Genomic DNA, 12,393 nt, shown 5'->3' on the forward strand with positions numbered 1-12,393 from the left:
TTTGCAAAAAAAACGGATCCGCTATTTTGTTTGGCGGATCCGTTTTTTTTTTCCCATTGAGTTGCATTACCGGCGGATCTTGACGGACGGCCATCCGTTGGATCCGTTTTTTGCGGATCCGCCAAAATGTTGCCGTCCGCCGACATGCCCGAATGGAGCATGTAACGTTTTTTCGGGCGGCATGATCCACACTTCACACTGCGCATGCCCGAAAGACTTCACTCAGCCTGAAATTTAACCCTAAAGTCTGTTCTGGCACCAGGAAAAAAAATAAAAAATCTCTATCTCTCTCTCTCCGTCCCTCCCCCTCCCTGGGCTGCGGTTCCTTTAAAATTCTTCATTCATCGGATCCGTCAAAAAAACGGTCCGGTGGCATCCGTTCACATCGGTTAGCAACGGATCCACTTTCCGCCATTTTGGCGGATTTTAACTGACACAAAAAAACTGAAGTGTGAAACAGGCCCTAGAGTGATCAATGATTGGAACAGGCTGCCACAAGAAGTGGTGAGTTCTCCTTTAATGGAAGTCTTTAAACAGAGGCTGGACAGACATCTGACTGGGATGATTTAGCGAATCCTGCTTTGAGCAGGGGGTTGGACCAGATGGCCCAGGAGGTCCCTTCCAACTCTACGATTCTATGATTCTATGACATTAGTCCCTAGATCAAACAATATGCCAGATATGGGTTTACTGTGTGAAGATGTGGTGGTAATAGAGGATGCGATACGTCTCCGAGGAGAGTGAGATGCCCAATTTCATACAGAATGCCCTCCAAAATTTGGCCACAAACTGCACACCTCTGTCAGACACAACATTCAGGGGTACCCCATGCAATCAGACCACATGCTGCACAAACAACCTTGACAATGTTTCTGCTGAAGGTAATGCTGCCAAGGGAATGAAATGGGCCTGTTTAGAAAACCTATCCACCACCACCCAGATCACGGTATTGCCCCTGGAAGGTGGAAGGCCGGTAATAAAATCCATGGAAAGATGAGTCCATGGCCTATCAGGAACGGGTAAAGGTATGAGTTCCCCAGCCAGTCGGTTATGCAAGCTTTTGGAACGGGCATACATGCCACAAGCAGAAACAAATTCTGAAGGCCACCAAAAACCCCTGGCTACTGCCTCTCTAGTTGCCGTGATACCTGGATGAGCACTCAGCCTAGACTCATGAAACTCCTGCAGAAGTCTAGGCCTCAATGAATCTGGAACAAACAGTTTATCCCCTGGCCTGGTTGCCGGAGCTAGGGACTGAGCCCTTAGAATTTCTTGTTCCAACTCAGTTGAGACCCCCGCCACTACCACCCCTGGGGGAAGAATGGAGGACGGCGGTTCAGGGGGAGACACTGGATCAAAACTTCTGGACAGGGCATCCGCTTTAACATTTTTGGACCCCGGTCGAAAAGTAATGGAGAACTGAAATTGTGAAAAAAAAAAGTGACCAATGGGCTTGTCTAGGAGTAAGCCTCATAGCAGATTCAAGGTATGCCAAATTTTTGTGATCCGTGACAACCGTGATAGGGTGAGCCGCCCATTCCAAAAAGTGCCTCCATTCCTCAAACGCCAGCTTGACCGCAAGAAGTTCCCTATTGCCTACATCATAGTTTTTCTCAGCTGAAGAGAACTTCTTGGAGAAGAAGGCACAGGGTTTGAGATTGGTAAGGGTGGCCGGACCCTGGGACAGCACAGCCCCCACCCCCACTTCAGAAGCATCCACCTCCACAATGATTGGTTTGGACGGGTCAGGTTATACCAACACTTGTGAGAAACCTTTAATGAATCTCCGGTAATAGTTCGCAAATCCTAAGAAGCGCTGGAGCCCCTTGAGATCTCAAGGCTGAACCCAGTCAGCGATCGCCAGCACCTTCTTAGGATCCATATGAAACCCCTCACAGGACACAATCAACCCCAAAAAAGACAGCTCCTGTACAAAAAACGAACATTTTTCCAATTTAGCAAACAATTGGTTCTCCCTGAGTCTCTGGAGAACTGTCTTTAGATGTTGTAAGTGAGATTGACTGTCCGGGGAATACACCAAAATACCATCCAAATAAATAATAACAAAACAGCCTATCAGATCAGAAAACACAACATTGATGAAATTTTGGAAAATAGCGGGTGCATTAGTTAACCCAAACGGCATTACCAGGTTCTCAAAGAGTCCTTCTGATGTGAGGAATACCATTTTCCACTCGTCCCCTTCCGGAACCCTTATCAGATTGTAGGCCCCCCGCAGATCTAACTTGGAGAATGGGTCCCAGCTAACTGGTTACATAAGTCTGGGATGAGGGGAAGCAGGTAAGAGTTCCTAATCGTTATCTTGTTCAGTTCCCGAAAGTCGAGGCACTGCCGCAAACCACCATCTTTTTTCTTCACAAAGAAGAACCCTGCTGCCACAGGTGACACAGAAGGCCTGATATGCCCTTTGCGGAGGCTCTCAGCTATGTACTCCATGGCTTGGCGCTCAGGCCCAGACAAATTGAACAATCAAGCCTTAGGTAACTTGGCTCTGGGTACTAAATCAATGGCACAATCGTAGGGTCTATGTGGTGGCAGCGCCTCAGCCTCACTTTCGGAAAAAACGTCTTTGAAATCCTTCAGGTACTCCGGAATACCTTCCAGACCGACAGACGACACAGACACGGATTTAACAGCGTTAACAAGATGTCCCAGGTTACCACATTTATTATTGCATCCCCATTGAGTGATTTCCCCTGTAACCCAATCAATGGTAGGATTATGGTGTTGAAGCCAAGGCATCCCCAGTACCAGTCCTGCAGGCAAGTTATCTAGCACAAGACAACTTAGCTTTTCCACATGAGTGGAACCCACTTTTAGAGAAAAAAGTTCAGACCTGCAACAGATACCGTCTTGGGTAAGAGGAGACGAGTCAATTGCCACAAGTTTAACAGGATCGTGAAGCCTGACTGTCCCTATCTTATTAAGAGTCATAACCTTGGTATCAATCAGGATCACAGCAGAACCGCAGTCAATGAAAGCAGTAGTCTGAACAGGACCATAACCAAGTTCCAGTTCCACCTGCAGCACCATTTTTGCACATGAGGAAAATTGTACCTGAAGGTCTGGGTAGCCTCCTCGACTACTACCCAGACCTAGTCGTTTCCCGCCATCTTGGAGGATGACGGACAGGAGGGGAAGTCCTTCTTCCAATGTCCAGATTTCCCACAATAGAAGCACAACTGCTTTTCCCGGCGGCGTCTTCTTTCCTTTCCCTCACAGGTGACAGTGCTCACCTCCATAGCCATAGGAAGAGTCCGGGTCTCATCTCCACTGAAGAATAATGGTGTTTCCCATTGCATAATGCCTCTAGCCCGCAGCCTGCGATCCATGTGAACCGCTTGGATCATGGCATTCTCCAGGGAGTCAGGCGGAGGATGAAGTGCCAAAGCATCCTTCAGACGTTCACACAGGCCTCTGTGGAACAGCCCCCGAAGGGCAGCATCACTCCAGGAAATCTCGGCTGCCCAACGTCTGAATTCAGTACAGAACCATTCGTGTTATGATTGAGTCACCGAGGAGGAAAAAACAAAACACAAGCTCATCCCAGAAAATCAGAGAGGTTGGAAACTAGCAGATTGCAGACCCCTAATCCTATCACACAACTAGCAGTAGCCGTGGAGTGTTCCTACGGTGGTCCTAGACACCTCGTCACAGCCGATGATCTACATAAGCCTAAAGAGAGAAAAGGGAAAAACTGACTGCCCCAGAGCAGACCCCAAAGCAATAGGCAGCCCCCAACATATAATGACGGTGAAGCAAGATGAAAACACTAACAAAGACAGAAAGATAGGTTGAGCAAACGATGGGGCCCAAGCTAACTAAAAAGGACAGGACAGAAAAGCTGCTGTCTGCAATCCGAGAAAACCCTGCTAAAAATATTACCAACGCAACTGATAAGCAAATAGGACCCTGAAGTTACTAGACTTCAAACCCTATATCAGCACTCAGAATATTCTGGAAGCAGAGCAAAAGAGAACACTGATCAAGGAAAAAGAATCCAGCACACCCCCGGCCGGGGATGGCTGAACTCCAAAAAACAAGGTAAACAAAACCAAAACTAATAAGTTCAATAGCAGAGCAAAAACTTATCTTTGGGAAGCAGGAATCAGACTGGTCTCCAAGAATCCAGCAGAGAAATCACCAGCGACTCAGAAGGGCGTTGGCTGCCTTATATCCAGTCTGAAGTTCCCGTTACCCGGTCACCATCCACCTGATCAGGTGATTGGTTTCTTTCATCAAAATCAGCCTCACTACCTTCCTTCAGCAGAAGAGGGAGATCCTCGGACACAAAAGATGAATGAACAGATGAGCTCACAACACATTCGGCCGAGTGCTCCCCCAGACAGACACTCATCACCTTGTCCTCAGCCAGCCGCACTCTATCAGGCTCATCATAAATAAGCCCTAAGGCTTCAAAAAACGCATCCACAGACATTCTCTCAGGGGCAGAAGAGGAAAGCGAAAATGCCCAGGCTTGAGGAGACCCCCTAAGCAGGGATATCACCACCCCACCCTCTGTTTCTCATCCCCAGAGGAGCGGGATCTCAAAGATAAAAAGAGCTTACAGCCCTCCTTAAATGCCCTGAAATCATCCTTGTTACCAGAAAATGTATCTGGCAATTTAACCGGGGATTCGGGAGGGACTAAAATGACATCTCTATTCCCCACTTGCTGGAAGCCTGCGGAAAGCACCCCCTGAACTGAGTCCTCCACCCGCCATTAGGACTGGGCCAGAGCTTGGTGTTCCAAACTAAGCTTCTGCAGTGACTGAGTAAAGCATTTCACCTGCTCAGATAAAGCACACATTGGGTCCATGCTGCAGAAGTGAGGAGAGAAAAAAAAATTGTAGGCCAGTTATAATGTCAGGAACACCGCTCTGAACTTGCTCACTGAGCCAGTGCGCGTGTCCTGAGTAAAGCGAACAGTGCTCAAAGATACCTGTGGAGGGGGCAGCAGCCGAGTAGATGCGTACTTCAGAGCCGCAGGACCTGAAGCACGTGACTGCTAGGGGCGTGGCCTAAACTCCACAGAGCTAGGAGCTGCAAGATAACTCCTAGCAGGGTAACTGCGAGACAAAGTTACCAGGGGGCATAGACCGGGAGAATAGTCAAGACGTAGCCAGTGAGTCACACACAGAGATAGCTGCAAAGGTACAAGAGGGGCGAGCAGAGAGTAGTCAGGTCACAGGCAATGAGTCATACACAGAGATAATAACGCAGTACAAAATCAACAGGCAAACTCACAACGGGAAACGGAACCGGGTCAGAACCATATAAACAAGCTATAGCAACAAACAGGCACACAGGGGTCAGCACACTAGGCCAAAGGCAAAAGTATAACTGGCAGGGATTGAAGCTTCCCAGGGGTTTAAGAAGCTCTCCCAGAACCAGAAAGAGGCCACAATCATTAACCCCAGGTGTGCAGGTCAAAACCTGCACCGAGCTCCAGACATTAACCCCAGGTGTGCAGCTCAAAAACCTGCACTGGGATCATGACAGTTACTCTATCCAGTATAAAGTGGTAGCACGGCTGGTAGTTCCCCTATCCTACCGTCAAGCAGTGCTCGAAATGGCTCACACCCACATGCTGGGGGATGCACTTAGAGGCTAAAAAGACACAGGAACACATATCAAAACGGTTCTTTTGGCCTGGGGTCTACACCGAGGTGCAGAGGTTTTGTGAAACGTGGCCTGAATGCCAACTGACCTCACCTACCGCAAACTACCGGAGTCCATTGGTACCTCTACCCATTATAGAGATCCCTTTTGAACGGCTTGTGATGGATCTGGTAAGACCGATAGTAAAGTCTGTCTGTGGCCACCAACACATATTAGTGGTCGTAGACTATTCCACTTTTTACCCGGAGGCCATTCCGCTTCGGGATACACCTCGGCTAAACTTATCGCCCGGGAGTTGTTTGCCATGTTCTGTCCCCTTGGGCTACCTACAGAGATCTTTACTGATTAGGGGACTCCTTTTATGTCCAAGGTGACAAAGAAACTGTGCAAGCATCTCAAAATAAAGCAGTTGCGCACGTCAGTATACCATCCCCAGACCAACCGATTAGTCGAATGGTTCAACAACACCCTCAAATCCATGTTCAAAAAGGGTGGTTTCCGAGGATGGAAGGGATTGGGACATGTTACTGCCCTACTTAATGTTCGCCATTCGCGAGGCTCCACAGACTTTCACGGGATTTTCACTGTTTGATCTACTGTATGATAGGTATCCTAGGGGCCTGCTGGATGTAGCCAAAGAGACATGGTAGCAGGAACCTATGCCGCATAAGAGTGTAATAGAGCACGTGGTGAATATGCAGGACCGTATTGCAGCGGTCATGCCTATAATAAAATAATATTTAGTGGATGCTCAGGCAGCGCAAAGCAGCAAATATAACAGAAAGGCCTACGCTCCTTTTAAGAAGGACATCGGGTTTTAGTCTTAGCACCCACCGTTGAAAGTAAACTTATGGTCATGTGGCAAAGACCATATGAAGTCCGGGAAAAGCTTGGTGAGGTGAACTATCGAGTATATGAGGCCCAGAAAAGAAAACCCAAACAGTTGTATCATATCAATCTGCTAAAAGCGTGAAAGGATCAGGAGTGTTCGCTTACCGATGAGACTCCAGATGTACCCTTCGATATTGGCCCAGATGGAGGCTGAGAGAGGGGTAAAGATAGGCGACACTTTCTCTAAACAACAGTATCGAGAAGAATACGGATGTATTCTCGGAACTACCCGGACGTACTTCTGTAATCCAACATGATATTGTTATCGAGTCTCAGGTAAGGATGCAAATGAATCTGTACCATGTGCCAGAACCCCGGAGGCAAGCTATCACGAGTGAGGTAAGACAAATGCTCCAGCTAAGAGTAATTGAGGAATCCAGGAGCGAATGTGCTAGCCCCATTGTACTGATTCCGAAGCCGGAAGGGTCGTTACAGTTCTGTCATGATTTTCGTAAATTGAATGAAGTGTCGAAATTTGACCTTTATTCAATACCTCGGGTGGACGAGCTGATTGAACGACTGGGACAGGCCCAGTACTTTACCACACTCGATCTAACCAAGGGTTACTGGCAGGTTTCTCTTACAGAGTCGGCAAAAGAAAAGACAGCCTTTATAATACCGGAGGGTCTGTACCACTATGTCATCTTGCCGTTTGGACTACATGGGACACCAGCCACTTTCAGAGGCTGATGGACATAGTGTTAGAACTGTTAGGCGTCTGTTCCTGTCACTGCACAGCAGGAATCCCGAGCCTTGCATTCGGTGGTCTCCCATTCCTCTCCGGCCACAGAGGAGGTTGCTCAGCAGACTCATCAATCCAGGCGCTCTGTTCAGATCAGCTCTGTAGGTTTGGTTGCTACTGTCACCTCTCGTCCAGCTATAGCAGCGCAAGCTGGTCAGCAGCGAGCTAATCCATGGACTAAGTCCTTCTTTCGGTCCACTGAGCATGCCCGTGGGACGATCTCTCATTGGAGATCGGAGGTCACATGCTCAGGTCCTTCTCCAGCTCGGATTGAACCATCAGGAAGGTCAGGAAGGTCCTGGAAGGACGCGGCTATAAAAGGTTTGCATGGCCGCCCGGCCATGCGCTAGTATAGACTGCATTACCAGACTATGAGGAGTGAGTTTTGTATGCATGTCTCTGGTGAATGACTCATTAAGAAACCCCTACCCTTGGTAGGCATGTGTTGTGCAGCCTATCCTGTTAAGCGCCCAGGCTTAGGTGTCGGTAGAGGCAGAGTCTGAGACTGGCATCAGTGTCCACCGGTGGCTCTGCACGTCATGGTGCACGTGCTCGACACTCCTCCATAATCAGCGTCTATAGTGGCGTCCGCAGGTGCGACGCCACGCGCTCAAAAGGTCTAGAGGGACTCTGACCCCGTGTCCTTGGGGCAGAGTTCTGTGACCGCATTCTGTGCGCTCCGTTGCCGAGCTCTGTGAGCTAAACAGGCTCCGGCATTTATGCTCTGCGGTAGTGCGGCTCTGTGAGGTAACAGAGTTCGCCCTGTACACACCGGGTGATGTTAACCCGCGTGTATTCTTCCTTTTTTCCCGCCATATAGTGTCCGCCATTACCGCGCAGCAGTTACCATCTCTGCAAGGTGGACCCCGGACTGCGAACGCACCTAAACCCCTTCTTTATTATTTGGTGCGTTCCGCCAGCCTGTAACAAGAACCCCATCAGAAGTATACATCAGTCATACAGAACTGGCCACTACCTGCTACTACTAAACAGGTAAGAGTTTTCCTCGGCATCATTAGATATTATCGAAGGTTCATACCTAATTTTTCTGGGAAACAACACTCCTAACCGATCTCTTAAAGGGAAAGAAGTCGGTCATGGCCCGGTGGAACACTCAGGCGGAGGAAGCGTATCAATCTATGAAGCTGGCGTTGTGCGGACAGCCCGTCCTCACTAGCCCCAACTTCAAGAAAGTCTTCATCGTGCAAACGGATGCCTCTAATGTCGGCTTAGGAACAGTCATGTCACAGGAGGTGAATGGAGAAGAACATCCGGTCACTTACCTGAGTAGGAAACTTACTCTGGCCGAGAAAACTTATAGCGTAGTGGAGAAGGAGTGCCTGGCCATTAAGTGAGCATTGGAGTACCTATGCTATTATTTGCTCGGACTACAGTTTCGCTTGGCGACAGATTATTCACCCTTGGTGTGAATGAGAAATGCTTGGGTCACATGATGGTTCCTGTCACTGCAAAACTTTGATTTCATAATGGAACATCGTGCAGGGAAGGCGCAAGGAAATGTGGATGCCTTGTCATAGGCACCCTGTATGTCGACAATTGTTCAACCCCATAAGTTTGAACAGAGGTGGGGGGATATGTGAGGCAGTAAGGGGGATCATATGCGAGGGTCAACACATGTCCCCCAGGATGCGGATGGAGTCATATTAAACCCGCTGGAGCACCTTGTGTTCACAGCACAACGCTTACAAATCACAAGTCAAAATATAAGGAAGTATGGATTGGGTAGTTGACCCAGTCAGCTTTTTAGGAAAACCCATTAAGAGCTTTTATTTTTAGAGGGATTTGCAGGTTTGGTAGTGGGGCGAATTCCTCTCTCCACTCCGGGTTTTGAAAGTGGCTCTATGGCCACAATTCCATTTAAGTCTCTCAGTTTGGCTTTAGGTGTGTCAGTTTTTGGAGTTTGCAAGCTGCAGAGCAGGATGCTCTGTGCAACTCAGGTCTGTCTGGAGTTAACGCAGAGCCAGGGACTTCAAGGCAGCTGATGCACCCAAGAGACACGGCGGTGCCATTGCCCACAGCAACAGGTTTTTGAACACGGACAGTATTTATGGAAACACGGCTGCGATCCGGAGGATAGTGTGGTGCCCCCAGGAGTATGGTCGCCACAGTGGCATTACCTTCCTCCCTAGGAGTGTGATGTCATGCTTGGAAGCAACAAAGGGTCTCTCTGTCAGGTAAATACAACACACAGCACAGTTCCCACTCCAGGCCAGCAGAGGGAGCTCTGAAACAAAATTGGGGGAAGAGCTGCTTTCTGGGGGCCAGGAAGGGGAAGTGGAGTTAATTCGTGTGAGGAGGGCGAAGTGTGTGGACGAGAGGAGAAGAACTGGAGGATTGAGCAGAGTTCAGGCTCACTTCTAGCGTAGTGCATGGTCCGGAGTCCAGTCTCCGAGGTTGTATGGATACTGATGTTCCTGCAGCAGAAACGGGAAGAATAGGAAGCTGTAAATGCTCTGTTCCCACATAAGACTCGGAGGCACAGCAGCAACGTGTGAGCCAGAAGAAGGAGGCTACAGCTGTCTGCCATACGAAGGGGTTCTAAAAGAGAGCAAGCAAGGGGAACTTCAGTGTAACTCAGTACTGCAAGTACCTCAGATAAGCGCTAGAAAGAAGACTACACAACCCATCTGCATAGAGAGATTCCTGAGTTGCTTCCAGGCTGGCCAACTCCTGTTCCATCTGTAATCTGGATCCTGGACTGCACTAACAAAGCCAAGTAAAGGTAAAGGAAACTGCACCCTGTTGTGTTATTGCCGTCTTCCTGCAAACCCTTCAGCACTGCTACATCTCTGTGCCTAACACTACACCCTCTTCCTCAACACCTATTACTACTGCCCTGGGACTACAGCTCTACCTGTGGGGAGCTATTACATCTTGCTGCCTTATACCATCTGTCCCAGAGGATCTGCACTGCAGCGTCGGCTTAACCCCTTCATTGCCGAGCACCACAGGTGGCATCACGTATCATCCACTTATAAACTTTAATCAGCCACATTTAACCCCCTTTTACATGGACACCCAGGGCCACGGACCAGGTCACTGCTACTGTGACACTTCCCTCTGAGATACCGGCCCGGTACTGAGTACCCCACTGCCCTGGCGGGTGACCCATTTTGGCGTCACGAACAGGATTTAAGAAGCCCGGTGTCCCCGGGCCCTGTGTGCCAGAGACTGTGTGTGTGCCATAGGCCTATTGCGCCATTGCCGTCATTACTCCGCCACTTGGCGTGCGTGGGAAGCCAAAGGGGCGGGCCATCGTGGGCGGAGCCAGTCGGAGAGCGCGAAAAGTGAAGTGCTGCGCACGAAGAGACCAGTGCGCAGGCAGTGAGAAGCAGAGGCCTGCAGTCCCGGCATCCCCCGATCATCCAGCCTGCGGAGCGGCAACCGGTAAGCCAGCGCAACCCAGGGCCTAGCCAACGTTAACTAAAGTAGGGGGGAGGAGAATGTCAGAGGCAAGAGAAGATGCAGCGGTGTACGCCACCGCACCCCCCACAGTGCCGCAAGATGCAGGAGCCAGCGCAGCTGTGGCCCCAATGGCACCACAGAATCCAGCGGCCAGTGCCGCTTCCAGAATGCAGCAGGAACAAGCGCCCATCACAGCAGTCCCCATAATGCCGCTGTCCATGTCATATATACCGAGAGCAGCCTGGTTACCACAGTACTCAGAGGAGTCACATACCCTGAGTGAATTTAAAGAGAAACTGTGCAGTTTGATTGAGGTGTATCCTCTGTCTGAAAGCCAAAAAGTGAACATCCTTATTGGGCAGCTAACTGGTGCAGCGCAAAGGGAAGTAAAAGCCTGGCAGGGCACTGATAAAGAGACTGTTAAAAAGATTCTGGCTAAGCTAAGAAGCACCTTTGACAGCCGCCCTGCAGCTGAAATAAAAATGAGATTCTTTGGGTGTAAGCAGAGAGCGCAGGACAGTATACGGGACTATGCTCTTAACCTGCAGGAGGCACTGCGAGCCATATAGCAGATTGACCCAGACAGTGTGAAAGATGGAGACAGACTGTTAAAGGAGAAATTTATTGAGGGACTCCTATCCAGTACCCACAGAGCACAGCTGCGCATCCTAGCCCTACAGAACCCTGATCTAGACTTTGCAGACTTTAAAGACAGGGCTATCTGCGTGCTGCATGAACCAAATATCAGCCGTCCAGCACCCCCTAGGTGGCCAGCGGTCACATACCACCAAGAAGCAGTATCTTTCCCTCCCAGCCCTGTGGGGGCTGATGCACAGACTCTGGATAATGATCCATCTACAGAACTGCGCCTTCAGGTCCAAGAGCTGGCCAAAAGTATGGCTGCACTTGCCAAAACTGTGCAGTCCTTGCAGGTGTCCTCAAAGGAGAAGATCCAGCTGGCCTCCAGTCCAGAGGCTGTCCCATAGCTACAGAAGAAGAGGATCCCGCCTCTCTGAGGGAGAAACAATGATCGCTATGACCAGTACGAACGTCCCATCTGTCGTCACTGCCACAAGGCAGGCCACATCGCAAGATTCTGTTATTTAAACGAGCAACCCCTGGGGCAGAGGGCCAACCCCCAGGAGTAGGACCACAAGGCCCAAAGAACTGGTGAGCCAAGTATGTTGGAGGGCGACCGGTCCTCCCAGTGGTGATTGACGGCATCCCCATGAACGCTTTGCTGGACACTGGCTCCCAGGTGACAACTATGCCATATATCCTTTACAAGCGGTATTGAGCTGACTCCGAACTTACCCGTGGCCCAAGTGATGAGCAAACAGTAGTTGCCAGCAATGGTCAGTCTTTTCCGCAAGTAGAATGTAAAGAGATTACCATTAAAGTGGGGCAAGTAGAGTTAAAATCTCAAGGTCTGATAGTTGTAGACATTGATCGACGAGAATGTAACCCAATGATGACCTTAGGTACTAATGTGATTGAAAATTGTCTTGCCGAGGTTATTGTTTTGTTGCAACAGGTAGCCGAGACTGCTGGTTCCAGTGAACGAGTCTTGCAGAAGGAGATCATGGCCCTGATGCAAAGACAGCAGGTAGAACTGTCTGGCGGAGAAATTGGCAGTGTCAGAGTGAGTGTTTCTTTCCCCATTGCGATACCCCCCAGATGTGAAATGTTAAT

General features: G+C 49.5%; 1 protein-coding gene across 2 annotated transcripts in view; it reads right to left on the minus strand.

The window, feature by feature from the left end:
- Window positions 1-12,393, minus strand: part of PLCD3 (phospholipase C delta 3) — a 184,405-nt gene that overhangs the window by 131,546 nt on the left and 40,466 nt on the right. The window contains exon 1 of one of the 2 annotated variants that reach the window (XM_073572869.1): window positions 6,639-6,731. The exons of the other annotated variant lie outside the window; for it this stretch is intronic. The gene's annotated coding sequence lies outside the window, so the exon portion shown is untranslated. Of the gene's footprint in view, window positions 1-6,638; window positions 6,732-12,393 lie in introns of those variants that run through there. 2 annotated transcript variants of the gene reach the window in all.

Source organism: Dendrobates tinctorius, unplaced genomic scaffold (assembly GCF_039654945.1).
Source record: "Dendrobates tinctorius isolate UK_male_01 unplaced genomic scaffold, ASM3965494v1 ptg000032l, whole genome shotgun sequence".
NCBI lineage: Eukaryota > Metazoa > Chordata > Amphibia > Anura > Dendrobatidae > Dendrobates > Dendrobates tinctorius.